Below are 18,266 nucleotides of genomic sequence, written 5' to 3' on the forward strand. Positions count from 1 at the left end.
CACAATTAATGGCGCATCCCTGCTACTTTGCAGGGATGCGACGGTAATTGCAATTCTGCCCCTTAGGGGCATACTTACTTACGCGTTCTGGCGCATCTCCAGAGATGCGCCAGATCAAATGCGTCACGCAAAACTACCCTTGCGACACGGCAGATGTGCCTCATTTACAATGCGGCGCGCCCTGGCGCAAGGGTAGGCACTTGCGTGAGGCATCTCGTCACGTAAGAGCGGCGCATCGCTGGAGTCACGTCGCCAACGCAATGCAACTCCAGTAATGCTCAGGGCCACCCAATACTTAACATGCTGTGTCAGTCCTTTCGCCTGCTTCGAGCAGACATAAGGAATTGAATTGACGTAGCAGCGTCGCAGAAGTGCCTGCGTTAAATCTTGTACATTTCACGCAGGCAATTTTGCGAGGCGCACAGCCGCTGGACCGCGGCGCCCACCCTGCGTACTAGGAACGCACCCATTGTGGTGCAGGCCCATGGCTTTATAACATGACGCATCTCCCTAGATGCGTCATGCTGTAAATGACTCGCAGGGATGCGGCACGTTTACGCCGCTGTTGCGTCACGCAAGGCAACGTAAACGTGGCGCAAGGGGCTTGTAAATGTAATCTGCCCCCTAGTGTCTAGCATTACGCAGTTCTGTAAAGTACACTCATACATAATAGTTACTCAGGCCAATGAGACCACGAAATAGAAAACAAATAAGCATAGTAGCAACGCCACTGAGAAGGAGAGCAGTGCACCTGAAATGCACAGAAGATTTTGAAATATAATTTAACTACAATGTAATCGTCATCAGCGGCATTATTGGCTTGCTCCATGTAAAAAACAAACATTTGCAATACAACAACACAGAGCAGGAGAAAACATCATAGTAGTGAGTGATTAAATGGCTACTACTACTCACCAAGCCCGGGGATCTCCAAGCCGAGCTGGTCCAGCAGGTCGCGCTCGCGGTCCAGGAGGTCCGTCCAGCGATGGGTGACCTGGCTGTAGGTGCGCTGGACCCCGTAGAGGTGGGATATGGCCCAGCACACCTTCTCCCACCGCTTCCGGCGCTCCCGCATGTTGTAGCCGCAGGCCGCGATCCTGCCGCCTCCCGCGATGGTCCTGGGCAGGCGGCGCTGGACGAAGTAGACCAGCGCGCCCACTTCCTCCGGGCTGAAGATCTCCCGTCGCGTCACCTGCTCCCCCCTCAATCTCCCGCATGCTGTCCTGCCACTGGGTCCAGCACTACTCCCCGCCGCCGCTGCGGCCCTCAAGTGCCTGGGCAGCTTCACGGCGCCTGGCTTGACCATGGTCTGGGCAGGTAAGGTAGGAAGAAGTAGAAAATTAAGAAAGAATAGGATAGGGAAGAAGAAAAGAAAAGAGTTTAAAAAAGTAGTTTAAAAGTAAAGAAAAATAGCAGAAAAGACAAAAATATACAGCTAGGAAAAGAGAGGGATAGATAAGAAGCAAAATCGTAAAAAAAAAACTGAAAACAAGCAAAGGATGGCAAAGATACCAAGAGGATTAAACACCATGCCCAGACACAGGAAATGAATGAAAAACAAGATGGCCGGCGCCCGTTCACGAGCGCGAAAGAAAGTTCGCGCGAGATTTTCCTCGCGATCTCGTGCGAACCTGTAGATTTCCCGCGCGATCTCGTGCGAACCTCTACTCGCAATGCGCTTAGTGCGCGAGATTATACATAGCGGGCGGAAACGGAAATACGTCACGGAAACAAAATGGCCGCGCCCGTACTCGACCTTGGGGTAAATTCGCGTGTTGCGCTGCAAGCGGCTCGCGAATACTGCAAAAAAACTCGCGAAACAACAAGCCGCAAAAAAATAAAATGCTCATTCGCACGAATTGGCGGCTTCCGCGGTCGGTTTCGCACGACGCCGCGCCCCGCGAATAGCGCGAAAAAAACCGAAAAACGATTTCAGCAAAAGCAAAAGCAATGAGCAGGTGCAAAAGGTCAACCTCATGATTTGTAACGATTCTTTGTAGTGCTTCCTGAGGGGGCCCTCCAGAATTCGGTTGCCTGCTTGCAACTATTTTGTGTGACCCTGCTCTGACCTTAACTGTATGCCACAAAGGTCCTGATTTACAGCTAAAGGAGCAGACAAGCAGGTGCCAGGCTGGAACTTTAAATTCTTTCAGTGACACATTAATTAGCCCCTAATTCATTATTGTCAGTTGGGGCAGGGCAGGTGTTGTAACTAATTTTGCAACAATGAAAGCACTTAGCAAGTGCAAAAGATCACTAATCAGGGCGCACTAAGGAAGCAGGTGCCAGCTAAAAAAATATTCTGTGACACATTAATCAGCCCCAAATTAATTCAGGTCACTTGAGGCAGGGAAGGTGTGCTTTGCTTTGCCGAAAATAATGTACACTGGACAACCAGAGGGTGTGGTGATGAAACAGAGGGTGGCATGGGTGGGCCAGAGGGTGGCATGAGTAGTCAGAGAGTGGCAGTGGTGACAGAGAGTGGCAGTGATGAAGAAGAGTGTCCCAAACAGGCTGGACATGTAGAAACAACAAGTTCGCAAAACTTGCGACCCGACAGGTAAGTTCGCAAATTGCGAAATTGTAAAAACCCTCGCGAACTGGCAGAAACACGGGCGAACACAAAAAAAAAAAAAATCTGCAAATTCGCGGGAATTCGCGGATTTTGCGGATTGCGAATCCGCAAATCCGCAAAATTCGCGAACGCGAGATCCGCAAAATTCGCCCATGCTTAGTGGGTGGGTGTGGGTGCAAGTGAGGGTGGGTGGGTGTATGGGTGTCTGTTTTGGTAGGTATATGTGTGAGAGCTTTTGGAGGGTTGCTGATGGTGTGTGGGTTGTGTGATGGCTGAGTTGTGTGTGTGTCTGTGGTTGGTGTCTCAAGTTGTTCTGTGCTGGCTGCGCTGTTTTATTTGCAAAGGGTCATGGTAGTTTTTTGGGCCTTTTTATAGGTGAAGTTGTGGGTGTGTCTTTGTGTTTTTTTTATTTTTTATTTATTGACTTTGTCATTGCTTGACTGATCCTTTTTTCGTGTTTTTGCCATTGTTTTTCGTGAGCATGTAGGAGACGTCCTTCAGACCAAGTTGGACGCTCATGTTGGCTTGTGCAGGCTGCTCGGTGCCTTTCACGCTGATTGTATTCTGTGTTGCATGCGAGGCGATCGCGGTGATCTCTCTCGCTTTAGGTACATTTTTGGTCCGTGTCGGTGGTGCGGCTTGGGCTCCGTGCGAATCGGGCAGGTGTTATGCGTTTTGCATCGTACTGTGCGTGTCGGATGTCGCGGGTACGTATCGGTCGGGTTCATTACGGGTTTGTGTTGGTCGGTGCAGCTCCATTTTCCGGCTGGATAGCTGAATTTTGTACGGCTCGGTCGTACAACTTGTTTTCAGTACGGCTCGGTTGTAGGTCAAGGGCTTTACATCGTACTGCACGGTTGGACCGTGAGTGTAGGTGTCGGTCAGACTCTGTTCTCGGGACGAGTCGGTCGGGCCGATTTCCAAACGGAGTTGGAATCGGCCCCTAAGTCAGGATAAGGGGATTACACTCCTTAATAACCCCTGCTCACCCCCTTGGCAGCTTGGCACAAGCAGACAGGCGTATCTCAGAGTCAGTGTGTTAAGCATTTGTGAATATACACAGTAATACAGTGGAAACACTACAGATGGACACAACACAGGTTTTATAAAAAAATAAGTACTCTTTATGTAGACTTAAGCACAAGACCACAAACAACAAAAATCCACAATACTTCACTTAAAATTGCTTTAAAGATGATAAAACGTTGCTTAGTTCAAGTTGATGACCAATGCGACAAAGTTCTCAACTAAGTACCTGGATGCGTAACACAAAGTAAACAAAGGGCTCGCAAAAGGGGAGATGCGTCGGTTCCGGGTTCCGGGGGAGATGATGTGTCGTGCCTCAATGCTTGCGCAGAATAGGGGATGCGTTGTAATCCTTACTGGTGCAGAGGTGATGTGTAGCTTCTCGGCTTGCGGGCCCGTTGCGGTGCGCAAGATGGCGCCTTGATGAGATGATCCGGTTGCAAAGCGAGAAGATGGCACCCTTGATGCGGCGATGCGATGACGATGCGTAGACGCCCTGGCAGCCTTGCGATGACTCTGTGCTTTGGAGCCGCAACAGGCCCTGCGACATGCTTCTCCGGTGATGCGATGGCGACTCCATCGTAGGTGTCACGCTTCTCCCATGATGCAACAGCAGGCAGCTTCAATGAACACACTCTTCCACGGAGATATGGCCAAGGCTCGCTTCTTCGGAGATGCAACGATTTCAGCTGCAGCAGCGACACGCTTCCTCTCGACGCATTGCGCTTCCAGCTCCCAGCGACACGCAGATAGAACTCCCAGCAAGGAATTTCACAGGGGGAGCTGGAGATGGAGTCTTTTGTCCCTGAGGCATCAGCAGGAGGCAAGCACAGTTCAAGCCCTTGGAGAATATTCTGTAGATGATGAAAGTCCTTAAAAAGTTCATTCTCCTTTCCTTGGCAATGAAGCAACCACTGCAGGCCAACCTAGCAAACAGCACACTGGCAGAGGGGCAGTCAAACTCCTGCAGCTTCCTTGGTTCTTCTCCTTGGCAAAAGGTTTCTTGTTCCAGAAGTGATCTAATTTCCTGGGATCAGGGTCCCAATATGTATACCTCAAAATCCTTTAGTATCTGAAGGCAGAGAGGCCTCTGCCTAGTCCAATCCAGTTCCTGAGCACTTTGTTCACATGACTCTCTCCTTCCTTTCACTGAAGGAACAGCTCTGGAGCACTTTGTTGACAAGATTCCTTCTCTCTTTCACAGTGTAGGGCAGATACATCAGACAAACCACAGGAGGTGGAGCCAGCATTGTAGAGGGAAGGCCCAGCCCTATTCAGGTCCCAGGTGAAACTCCTCCCTCCCATCTAGATGCAGATCTCTCTATTCACCACTGGGCTGCCCCAGCCCGTCTCCTGGAATCCCCCAGCCCTGTCACTCACAAGCCCAGACAAGGAATACACAACCTAGCGGAGGCAGGCCTGGACAGTTAGGCAAGAAAATATCTCCTTTCTAAAAGTGGTATTTTCAAACACAGAATATTAAAACCAACTTTACGAAAAGATGTATTTTATAATTCTGTGTTCAGGCATACTAAATTCGAATTTATACCATGTTCCCTGAGTCAGTTAGGATTACAAGAATGTAATATTCTAACTACGCATTCTAGACTATGGAGAGCAGGTAGCCTTCAATAGTGAAAAACGAAAATGGCTGTAATTTACTATTAGTCTGCCTGGAGGCCCAGAGGAATGAATGGGAAGCCATTCACTATTACCAATTGTGTAAATACCGAATCCGTAATAGGGGGAGCATATTCAAGGGTGGCAGGGTGTCACATTGACACCCTGTTGCACCTCTGAATTGTGCATGTGTGTACATGTGGCATGGGCATGTATGTCTGCCACATGGCACTGAGAAAAAAGCAAAAAAATGCTTTATGTAAGGTATTCGGTATTTACCACCAACCTGTAGTTGGTGGTAAATAACGAATCGTTAAAGCTAACATGCACTCATTTGAGTGCCTCCTACATAGCTTTTAAGGATTTGGCAATTTACCGATTCCTTAAAATAAGGAATCAGTAAATTACTGAATCCTTAAGACCTGTCTCCTACATTAGAAAAGGCTAAAAACCGGTTGGTAAAGGGACAATTACCGATTTTCAGCCGTTACTGACCGGTATTTAGCTACCTATATCTATCCCCTCAGTGTTTCATTTTCTTCTAGTCATACTTTGACTGTCTTCATCAAGGTGGCTCAAAACATTATTGACAAATTTGCATGGATAACCTAAAAAATAATAAGAGAAAAAAAATTGCCATTCTTATATTCTAGAGAAATCAAAATCATTAAAAAACATCTCCAAAAAAGCTGCTTAGAATATTTCTAGAAAATTAAAAACATCAGACTCACTACAAGACCTCAAAGAACTTAAGAGAAATGGCAAAGCTCTCCTTGTGATCACTAAATCTAAATACTTCAAAGACAAGGTTGAACAAGTCAACAACTGAGCAAGAGCCCTCTTTCAAACTGTAAAGCACTGCACTAACCCAACCCCAAACGAAATAAAAATGTCTAGCAATTACTGACCATTTCAATAACATGGCCAGCTTCTCCATGCATAACATACTTGATTTGATGATGAACTTTAAGAACACTCAAAAACAATCTCCTAATGTATGACATACCTGGGACAGATACAACTAAATGGTCATACTTCAAAACACTTAGCCTACAGGAAATCACACAAGCTGTCTCTTCTATAACCCCCTTGTTATCAGTCAAATGCATCTATGTGTTTGATTCTAGTAAAAAGCTAATTTGTTGATACATCACTGTAGTATTATTATTATTAGTAGTATACCATTATTTATTCAGTTAGTAACAATTATTACTACATTCAACATTAAGAGATTAAATAATACAATTTGAAAAGGAATTAAAGTACTAGGTAACTGCTTAAAAATACATAGCATGCGCAGACAACAGACTTTACACTGAGTGGTCCGCAGAACAGGGATTCTGCATTAGGGCTGACCTCAGTTCATGAATGCTATTTTCTTTTGTTAAAAATTGTGTTCATATATTACAGAATTGAGCTAGTTCTGTGACATCTCTCATTTTGAGGCACCAGTGCTGCCTCGCACGTGGACACTCCATTTTTTAGAAAAAAGTGCTGAGTAAAGTGCAATTGACAAATGAATATTCGGGGCTAAATGCAGAATTACTTTTCTCTTGTAACTCTGCTTAATCCTGCTGAATTTCTGGATAGTTCCACATGATTATGCTACGCAGAGTTACGTGAGTCACACCCACTCCTAATCATATAACACTAATTCCTAGAGACTTTCATTGGTTCCTCCTGGAAGGAAGAATGGTTTTTAAGATTGATAGCATAAATTATAAATAAATACACACCAGCCAAATAGCTTGCCAGAACAACAAACTTTATCTCACTGGTGACTTTAGGAACAACAGAAGCTGCCTAATCTTGGAAAAATAAAAAACAGAGGAGACAAAATATGTAAACATGCACTATCCTACCTAGGTACCAAACTCTAGAACCACTTCCCTGTTCAAATTACACTAAATGAGGACAGCATAGCTTTCAAAACGAAATGAAAACACATCTATTCAGGCTGTAACCCCCCCTCCCCCACATTAATGACTTCCTTCGGACCTCTCTTCCATCTTTATTTTAGAATATGTATTGTATGTTCTAGTGTCAATTATTTGATGATCAGCTTTATATAGTCCTGCTGCCATTGTGGCAACTGGGGCATCACAATTTAAATTCAATTATTGCTACGTGGAATTATTTTTTTAATTACATTTTTTTATGTTTTTGTTTTTTAGGGTTGCAGGTCCATTATGGGGTTGGGATACTGTATATGGTTGTTTCTTAGAGTTTTACCTACAAATAAATAATAATGAAGTTACATAGTTTCCTTTTTTATATGTGTTTTTTACTGATTAATTATAAAGTAAAAATCTATTAAATGACAGCATTTATATATTTTGCTGTGTAAAATAATGTTTTACGTATCTATAGACTTTGGGGTTGTAATAACAATTTGTTTATTGGCGTTGGGGTGTATATTTGGGTACCTGGCCAGTAGTGGTTTAATACTGCCTTACTTTTAATCATTTTAGAGATGTCAATTATAGGTATGCCTATTGTTGGTAATATTTGTATTACAAAAATGTAGAAGCATATTTTTGAGAGGAATATTAAGTTTATGTTAAATTATTAAAGGTTGTTTAAAGTTTACTGTGTTTTATTACTTCTGGGTATTGTGATTAAAAAAATTGGTTTAGATTAGCAAAGTACATTTCCCACCCCCTTATTGATATACTTTAGTGATTGTTTTTCAGGCTGGAGCTAGAATATCAAACCTAACCATCCTAAATAATAAATATGGTGTCATTGTCTGGGGCTTGAAGATACAATATTGCATTTGCCAACTCCCCCCACAAACACAGTTTCCAAAGTTTGTTGTACTGGAGTTAGAACAGTAACTCTAATCGCTCAAAATTATGCACCATCTGTTTGGTGAGGAGGTGTGTGTAAGAATAACATCTTTTTGACAACCATATTTATACACATTCCACATGTTTGGTGTACATGAGTTAGCAAAACAAATGAAACTGCTCAAAACGATGGACTACATTCATTGTTTGAGGTTTTGGAGTTACAATGGTATTCCCCAAAAGTACTATTTCTCCAATATTAAATTGCCTTGGAAAAGTGAAACTAGCCTTATCAAAGTATTTAACTTATTCAATATTTAGGACAATGAATATAGAATAGTATACCCTGCCCAACAATCTACTATTTTCCCGGCAATTGAAGGATTGGAGGGAATAATAAATCTTACCACTTTAAACTATGGACTTTCTTCAAAGTGTTGGGAGTATGACTTACAACGGTATTAATGATATCTCCCTAGTTAAACATTTTTCCGAACGTATGTTGGACAGTAGTTAGAATAGTCACCTAACCCTTTGAAAATATGCACTTTCTTCAATGCTATGCTATGCCATGTGTTAAAAGCATATTTGTCTCCCACCCTCAATGTAAACATATTACCTAAGGTTTGATAAGATGGAGATTGACTTGTAAGTCAACCGTCGAAAGTAACTTATATTCCCCATGCACAATATGCATTTTCCCCAAAGATTTTTTAATTGGAGTTTGAATTGCAAACCTAACCCTTCCAAAAGATGAGCTTCTCCAGAATTTGCTAAGTTCCCAATTAAATACTTTCCTCAAAGTCTGTTGGACTGGATTGAAAAAGAAAATGTAATACTTTAATGCTTTCAAGTTATGGCCATTTAAGGAAGGGCATTACGCCACCCACGTGGTTTAGTGTGAACAGTATGATGTACTATTTTCCTTTATGTTCATTGGTGGTGGGTAAAACGTGGTGATGAGGGACAGAAAAAAAAACCAATGACCCCACACCCAGGGAAAAACATCCTCGGTGAGGCGGGGGCCATTCTTTTTTGTTTTTCATGAAGAAACTCTCCCTTTGGTCGCTATGGGATTTTTAGCTATGTGCTACTGTGACTGTTAGTCAACTCTAAATACATACATTCTATGTGCTACCGGAAGTGTTAATCCTCCATCAATACATGTATCCAGGGGCTCATTCTCATTTTGTGGTTTGGTGAGCCTAACTTGTAGCATACCTTTTTCCGTGCATGTTTGAGGCCAAAAACCTGTGATGCTCTCAATCTGCAGTCTCAATTCCGGGAACCTTGATGCACTGTGACATTATGCCACTAGAATTGTACTTTTATTATTGTCTGCGATTTATATTTGTTGTTGATTATGCTGTTAGACTATTTATGCTCTCGATTTTAGTCAACCCATTTTATCTCCTATTGATGCAATATGCAAATTTGGAATTTGTATTTTATTTGCTTTGTCTTTCAAGTTGGCTTAATCATTATTGTGTAATGTTGTAATTAGTTAATTTCTATGGTCACTGCTCGAGTTGTGCAACAATGTATCTACTGCCGAGTTAGAACGAAAAAGCAAACACTAGAATATGGCAGAACCCACTTTTAGTAGCTCAATAACACTTCTCTTGAACATGCTGTCATGGTTGCCCTGCTGAACTGATGGTGAGCTAGGACTTGTCGGAATCTGTTAACCTGTGAGAGGAAGCTAGTGTGCATGGCGTCTTTGTAATAATGCAGCTCTTTGATCACAAAGGCAGTTACAAATTTGAGCACCTTCTGGAAAATGGCGGCCATTTCCGTGGCTGCACAATCAACAGGAACGACGGAGCCGTTCATTTGAACGTACGTCAATCTCAGGAACATCTGGAGTGAGGCATGATCTAATTAGGAGAGACAATACCCAATTCGCATTGTTCACAGTATTGGCCTGGGGCGCACGTGAAGAAAATGATCCCGCTCACAAACACATCAATGGCTCACCTTTATATGCATGCACAAAAGGGGAACAGAAAATAAATAGCACATCATTTTGCATTTTTTTGTTATAAGGCTGAATCTAAACACTAGGAATCCTTGTCAGCCCCTGCTAAGCTGATTCCAATTAAGACTTCTGGCGGAGTTCCAGCTGTTTTAGTACCTCAAATAGCACTGAGCATAACAAGGTTTATGAAGCATTCAAAAGTCAAATACCCTATTAACATAAACATGAAGTGAAATCAACTCGTCTCCAAAATTCCATCCCGCATTGTTTCTCTCGTTTATGTTGAGGTAATCTGTGGAGATGTCTGTTTCTGTTGTGGAATCGTTCATACGTGAGATAATGCAAATCATGATTTAGTATTCGAACATAAACGCGAGCTGCCCCACATGCTTGCCCCCAGGGCAAATGTGTTATAACTTGTTTGTCTCATTTTAATATTCCCATTGTTTTCTTGATTCTTTCTGTTGTTGCAGCGAAAACTTTTAATCTGCAATGTAGCATATGGTGCGTCGTTCTCACAACTACTTCAATGAAACTAATTCAGTGACACAGAAACAAAGCACACTTGCCAAACTGTGGAGTTTGGATGGCTATCCTATTAAATACAGTCTTCACAATAGATTTAAAAAGTAATGTTATTCTCAAATAAATCTTGAAATATTACATACTCCCAATGAAAAAATATAAAAACAACATATTGCCTTTCTAGGATTTTAGATTTCATTACTTGATAACTCGCAATACAAAACACGTACATTCTCCTTCAAAGACGGAGAAAAACAACCTGATGTTAGTTGCAATTTAAATAACCAACAGAAAAAACTAAATGGAGAAACCTTTGCCCTTTTGAGTTGGGCAATTTTGGAAGCTGCGATGCTCTGTTTTAGCTGGATGCTTCCCTTCTCATTTAATAACTTTTACCATGACTGGTATTTGAGTTGAAACTATCCGTGTGAAGGAGCACAGTTTGTACACGTGCAGTTAAGGTGCATCATGCTCTGAATAATGGCCAAGAGCATCCTTTGGGAAATAATAGTGTGGTGGGGAGCTGTATAGGATTGCAGGACTATGTTTGTTTAACATTGTTGACTTGAATTATGAGACACATATTTTTGCATTTGCCCATTGTTTGTTTAACTGTCTAGGAAGATACCTACATTGTGTAGGATTGCAGGGCCCCCACGCATTGCAGCCTAATTACAGGGGAGCACAAAGAACGCACGCACACACTTGTTACTAGGTGTAGGCCGGAAGACCACAAGCGGTCTCTGCCCGTTTTTAGGTCTCCCCTATGCAGCTCATGCATAGGAAAAAGACCTGTAGCAATCGCTACGGTTTTTGTCCCAATAACGTGTACAAGTTTCATTGCCTTCAATGGCAAAAGCGTGCAAGTTTGACGTTTCCCTTGCGGGAGCAAGCTTGACTCCATATGTTTGTAATTAACTTGCAAACACATAGTGCCCATGGCTCCCTTCACTTTTGCAGACACTTTTTTAGGTGCGCGCTCTTGTTGTTATGATGTGTTGAGTTTTAGAACACAATATGAAAATATAAATGATGGAGACCCATTCAGTGATAACCTTTTCATATAGCGCTGTCTGCCAAGGTCGCGCGCATTGCAGAGTTGTAAATAACAGACAGTAAGTAATAAAATGATTAGAGAACTAACTCCCTAACTCTTGGCCAAAATGCTGCCTGCCCAAGGCCCGAAAATATTCTGCCACTAGGTGGCGCTCGTACACTTTTCTCCTGAACATATTTAAGCTGTACAACATTCACAACACAATGTTATCTCACAGATGTAAACAATACAATATGTGAAGCTTTTTCTCAGCAGATTGCAGCCTTGAAAAGGGTAGGGTAGCATAGTTGGCACACGCTGAAAAAATTCTGTGTGTAGTTTTGAGGTCAGACCGAGGTAGACGTCCGGAATGGTGGACCGAAGTTGCAGAGTACTTGCAAACCCCCTTTAGCATAATTCTTAGGGTAATCTTAGGCAAAACACTTGACTCTTTTGCTGCCTTTCGTTAACGGTCGATTTTTGGAGCGCTACATATAAACTGGACATATCGGGCAGGATGTCGCCCATCGCGAGAGATCTTAAATACAGGAAAGAGTCGCTGTGAGATCACGGGCGGGCAATGCTCAACGTCGGACTGGAAAGGTGGGCAGTAGGGCGATCATGGGCCGGTGCGCGCGCAATGCCCATTAGGCTCAAAGGGCTTCGCCCCCCCCCCAACTCTTGTGTGTGTCAGCCTGGGTTGAGACCGCTTCCCGGGCAAACACACAGACAGTTTTTGAGCACTCTAACCAGTGTGGCTCACTGGTTAGAGGCGGCAGACCCGAGAGCAGAGGACGGCCCGGGACCAGGGTTCGATTCCCGGCGCGGCAGGTTTCTGGACCAGGGTCAGCGGACTCGATAATTCTCTCGCCTCGGTGCCCACTCTGATCAGCGATCACATTCGGCAACTCTGTGCATTAGCTTGCCTCATCTTCACTAACGGCCCCACCAGACCGCCGGGGATGCCTGGTCTCACCCTGGAGATACCCATTAAGGGACCATCTCTCAGGGAAGCCAGGAAGGGTTTCGCAGCGGTCGAAGCGCCTTGGGACCCTCCGGGTAAGTAGTGCGCTATATAAATGCCTATACATTTACATACATTTACATTTAATTGTTAACGAGGATTTGTTGTTTTTTCACCCCTTCTTAGAGCCCCTGCATCTCCACTCTGCATATTGCTGGAAGAACTACCCCTCTACCTTAAATTTTTGCCTGGACAGCGCACTGAGGCTGTTAGGCTGAGAAGTGGGTTGTTAAGAAAAGAGGCCTAGCTGGGAGAAAGGTGTGGTCACCTCTGCCCCAGTACCTTTCAGGCCTTGGTGGAGGGGTGTGTATGTATCTATAAGACTCGATGTGCGGCCACCTGTTGTTACAAAAAAAAAACCAGAGAGGATGTGGCCTTAGGGTCATTGCTGCCGACTTTGAAACAAGGGAACTAGGTTGCAGTCCCAGCGTCCTCTTAACATCCCGTGATTCTGGGCAACTTATCTCTCGGTGCCTAAAATGACAGGCATTGGCATAGCCAACAGCTCTCGTCTTTGGGGCCTTATAAGTGATTAACCATGCAACAGTTAATGTTGTTGCACCAAGGATATTGTGCTGCATAACTAAATACTAATAAGGTCCCAAAAGTGAGACATATTCGCTATGCCAATGCTTGTTTATATAGCCTCAGCTACACCTGGCCAGAGCATGTACCTATTGCATTTCCAGGGTAAACTTTTGCGGCAGTGAGGGGTTATGCCTTCATTACATCCCTTCCCAACTTGTCGATGAACTCCGTATGCAAAGTCTCTGAGCCTCTGGCTCGGTGGCGGGTTAGATCTGAGGTGATACTGTTATTGCTGGGAATGCCCTTTCGCTTACTCAGGGCCCTGGCCATTTTGGGGGTGGACTATGGCATTAGCCCCGGTATAAGCTTGGTAGGGAGTCCTGTCACTTGGGCCAGCTTCTTCTTCCTCATGACTTTCAGGTCCAGGAGGGTCTTCCCACATTTCATTGTCTTCCCATTCTTCCACTTCAGACGATTCGTGGAAGTCCACTATCAGGAACCATGATCTGTTCCTAGTAACTAGTACATTACATTTGCAGGCAATGATCATGGTCTCATTCACCTGAGTGACTGTGCATACATCTGGCTCAAAAGATGTTAGGAATTTCCATGCCAATCTGTGGTATTCGAGCAGTACCTTGTCCCCCGGCGAGATTAGTTGTGAGACCGCTCGCCGCTTGAGGCTTGTGTGCTCATTGGTCTGGCATGCCACGTCTGGGTGTTCATTGGGTCGTATGGTGATTAGATCATTCGGGATTGGCTGGGATCGTGTCTTGTCGATGGCCATTGAGCATTAGAGACCAAGGAGAGTGTTGAGTTGTGCAATGCAGCATTCATCTGTATTCCCTTAAGAATTTCTGAAGGCTGACTTCAGCATTGGTTCCCTCCGCTACTGCGATTCTGAGGCTATTGTTCAGTGTCTGCATGAATTGTGCTGCCTCTCCTTAGGCTTACGGCCATTGAGGTATGATTCAGCGATGGCGTATCCCTAGGCATTTCAGTGAGTCTTGGTAGTCGGCCCCTTGGAAAGGCAGAACGTTGTCCATATTTATTTCTTCTGGTAGGCCAAAAAGTGCAAATGCTCTTTCTAGCACCTGGGCTGTGTTGTTGAATGCTGTGGAGTTAACAAGTTTGATGAAAGGGTACTTTGAGTAATCACCGACTATGGCCACAGTTGTTCACCCATCAGGGAAGCACTTTAAGACAAGATTCACTTTGGACCACAGCGTAGTGCATGGTTCTTCTGTCTTGAAAGGTGTGAGCGGTAATTGAGAGCTGGTAAGCTGGCATGAGGGGCACTGCCTTACCAGTTCGTCAACCATGGCTTTGAGACCTGAGAACTAGACCTTCTCCCTCATGCAGGACTTACTTTTTGCTGTTCCCTGACGTCCCCCATGAGCTAGTTCGGTCACTCGGTTCTACAGTCTCTCCAGGATTAGCACATGCTCCTAAAACCAATCCATCTTTTGTAGCACTTAGCTCGGTGCGTCCTCACCACATTTTTGTGAATGTTTCCTTTTTCCAGCCTTGCCACTTGATAGCGTCCCATAGTAAGTTGTACCACGAGCCATTTTGAAGAGCGTTCATTACTTTCTACAGCACCGGATTTGATGCTGTGGCATCTCTGATTTCTTGGAGGCTTAGCACTTGAGGGCAAGCTCTCTTGGATACCAAGCTGACATATGCTTCTGTTGCATCTGTATTGTCATGGGTTTCACCAGCCATTGGTGATGGGTGGAGTGAGAGGAAGTCTTCTGGGTTCTTGGATCCCTGTCTGTAGGTGACCTCCTCGTGGCAGTACTGCAGTTGGATAGTTCCGCTCTGTCATGGCAGAGAGTGTGGGGAAGAGCCACGAAAGAGAGGAACAAGTGGTCAGTGACTGCTCTAAATAGCTACCCACAAAGGCACAAGTGGAAATGTCCACAGGCCTCTCTTGATTTCGGCGTCAATGCTTTGTTGGTGCAGGCGAAAGAGGTCCACCATCCGGGCTCCACTTCTCGGGTGAGAACTTCCCTAAGCCAACAGGGCCGGCATCACCAGTAGTGCAGTATTCGTCCTTAGATCTAAGTAGGCCATTGTGGTTTTGCTCAGTAGGGCTGCCGTCAGGGTCTGGAAAGCATTTTCTTCAGCTGTGCCCCATGTCCATGGGATGTTGATTTTGGTGAGGGCTCTTATGGGTCAGGAAATGGTAGCCAGAATAGGGATATACCTTCAACAATAGATGGCCATCTAGAGGAAGCTATTAAATTCTTAGACTGTTGTCAAGGCTGGGGCCTGCTATATGGCTCCCGTCTATTTGGGTAAACTTGCACCTCATCCTGATTGAGTACATAGCCGAAGAACTTGATGGAGTTCTGGAAAAAAGAAATGTATTCCGGTGCAGAATGTTGCTGTGCTCCCACAAGCATTTTAGTGTAGCTTCAATGTGTTTGTGGTGCTCCTTTGCAGTTGCAGAATATATTAAGGAATTGTCATTCACATTCATGACACCCTGGTGGCTGGACAGTGTCTCCCTGATGGCATCCTGGAAAACCTCCGCCACCAAAGGAATGTCAAAGTTCAGTCTTTTGTACCAGGTGCATTGAAAATGTAGTGATATATCTGCTTTCTTTGTCGAGGAGCAGTTGGTGATATCTTGCGTTAAGGTCTAGTTTGGAGAACCATCTCAACCCATTTAGGTTGCTATGATGTCTTCCATTCTGGGTGTTATATATCTCCCCGGCTTGATGGCCTGGTTGGGGAGGCGCATGTTGAAGCAGAAGTGTATTTTCCCTGTTTCTTCTGCGGTAACCGTGTGGAACACTCACAGTGTTGGCCCAGACACTTTTTTTGCTGACACCTTGGCTCTCAAGCTTGTCTAACTTCTTTTCAACCAGTGGTCAAAGGTGAAAAGGTACTTGTCGGCGTTGAAGGGCAACTGGTTTAACAGACATGTTAATGTGTAGTCTGCTCTGAGGGGCTTTCAAGCACCCTAGGCTTTTGAAGATTTAAGGGAAGTGGCTTAGGATCTGGTCAACTTGGCAGGTTGTGATGTTTCTTGGAAAAGATTCAAGACCTAGATCCTCTGCTGTATGACTTCTGATGAGGGTGTCGGCCTCCTTGTTGACTATGTTGAATGAAGTTGTGATTTCTTGATCTTTTGACTTTACTTGAACTGTTATCCACCCTTTCAGAGGCACCAGGACCATCAAGTTCACCAAGGCACTGGCGTCGATGAGGGCCTTTATGTCTGATCCAGCAATGTGGACCATGCATGTGGTTTGTGGTTGCCTTTTCTGTTTTAGGTCATTGGTGAAAGAGATGAGGAAGGCTTTCTCTTGCTAATCATCAGGTGAGAAATCTTCCAGTCGATGTTGGTGTCATTGCCATGACTTAGTGGTGCTCTGTGATTTGGAGTCGTACAGCATTATTTGTCTTATGGTCTTGATAGGGGTTTGCCTGCCCCTTGCCCCTCTTCCTTTGGTCCCTCCTCTTTACACGGTTGCAAAGTGGGTTAGTTTATTATAGTTCAAGCACATGCAGCCCGTTGCCAAGCATTCTTCCAGGGGCTGCTCATCACACCCTTAGTACATGCCGCAATGCTAAGGGAGAGTATTGCACCCTGGGTTTGTTCATCAGTCCTTTCATGTGGGTTGCATGCGCAAACTCTATCTTCACCACGGGGGTCTTTTCCGGCTAATGCATGATAGCAACATCCATTTCAGCTGCAGAGAGATAATGAAATCAGGCCATAATGAGGATGTCATTGAGGCTGGTGTTGGGCTGCCTCCGTATTAAGCATGGGCGAATTTTGCGGATCTCGCGTTCGCGAATTTTGCGGATTTGCGGATTCGCAATCCGCAAAATCCGCGAATTCCCGCGAATTTGCGGATTTTTTTTTTTTTGTGTTCGCCCGTGTTTCTGCCAGTTCGCGAGGGTTTTTACAATTTCGCAATTTGCGAACTTACCTGTCGGGTCGCAAGTTTTGCGAACTTGTTGTTTCTACATGTCCAGCCTGTTTGGGACACTCTTCTTCATCACTGCCACTCTCTGTCACCACTGCCACTCTCTGACTACTCATGCCACCCTCTGGCCCACCCATGCCACCCTCTGTTTCATCACCACACCCTCTGGTTGTCCAGTGTACATTATTTTCGGCAAAGCAAAGCACACCTTCCCTGCCTCAAGTGACCTGAATTAATTTGGGGCTGATTAATGTGTCACAGAATATTTTTTTAGCTGGCACCTGCTTCCTTAGTGCGCCCTGATTAGTGATCTTTTGCACTTGCTAAGTGCTTTCATTGTTGCAAAATTAGTTACAACACCTGCCCTGCCCCAACTGACAATAATGAATTAGGGGCTAATTAATGTGTCACTGAAAGAATTTAAAGTTCCAGCCTGGCACCTGCTTGTCTGCTCCTTTAGCTGTAAATCAGGACCTTTGTGGCATACAGTTAAGGTCAGAGCAGGGTCACACAATAGTTGCAAGCAGGCAACCGAATTCTGGAGGGCCCCCTCAGGAAGCAATACAAAGAATCGTTACAAATCATGAGGTTGACCTTTTGCACCTGCTCATTGCTTTTGCTTTTGCTGAATCGTTTTGCGGTTTTTTTCGCGCTATTCGCGGGGCGCGGCGTCGTGCGAAACCGACCGCGGAAGCCGCCAATTCGTGCGAATGAGCATTTTATTTTTTTGCGGCTTGTTGTTTCGCGAGTTTTTTTGCAGTATTCGCGAGCCGCTTGCAGCGCAACACGCGAATTTACCCCAAGGTCGAGTACGGGCGCGGCCATTTTGTTTGCGTGACGTATTTCCGTTTCCGCCCGCTATGTATAATCTCGCGCAGTAAGCGCATTGCGAGTAGAGGTTCGCACGAGATCGCGCGGGAAATCTAGAGGTTCGCACGAGATCGCGAGGAAAATCTCGCGCGAACTGACTTTCGCGCTCGGAAACGGGCGCCGGCCATCTTGTTTTTCATTCATTTCCTGTGTCTGGGCATGGTGTTTAATCCTCTTGATATCTTTCCCATCCTTTGCTTGTTTTCAGTTTTTTTTTTACGATTTTGCTTCTTATCTATCCCTCTCTTTTCCTAGCTGTATATTTTTGTCTTTTCTTTACTTTTAAACTACTTTTGTAAACTCTTTTCTTTTCTTCTTCCCTATCCTATTCTTTCTTAATTTTCTACTTCT

The sequence above is a fragment of the Lissotriton vulgaris genome, chromosome 4_1 (assembly GCF_964263255.1).
Source record: "Lissotriton vulgaris chromosome 4_1, aLisVul1.2, whole genome shotgun sequence".
NCBI classification, from domain to species: domain Eukaryota; kingdom Metazoa; phylum Chordata; class Amphibia; order Caudata; family Salamandridae; genus Lissotriton; species Lissotriton vulgaris.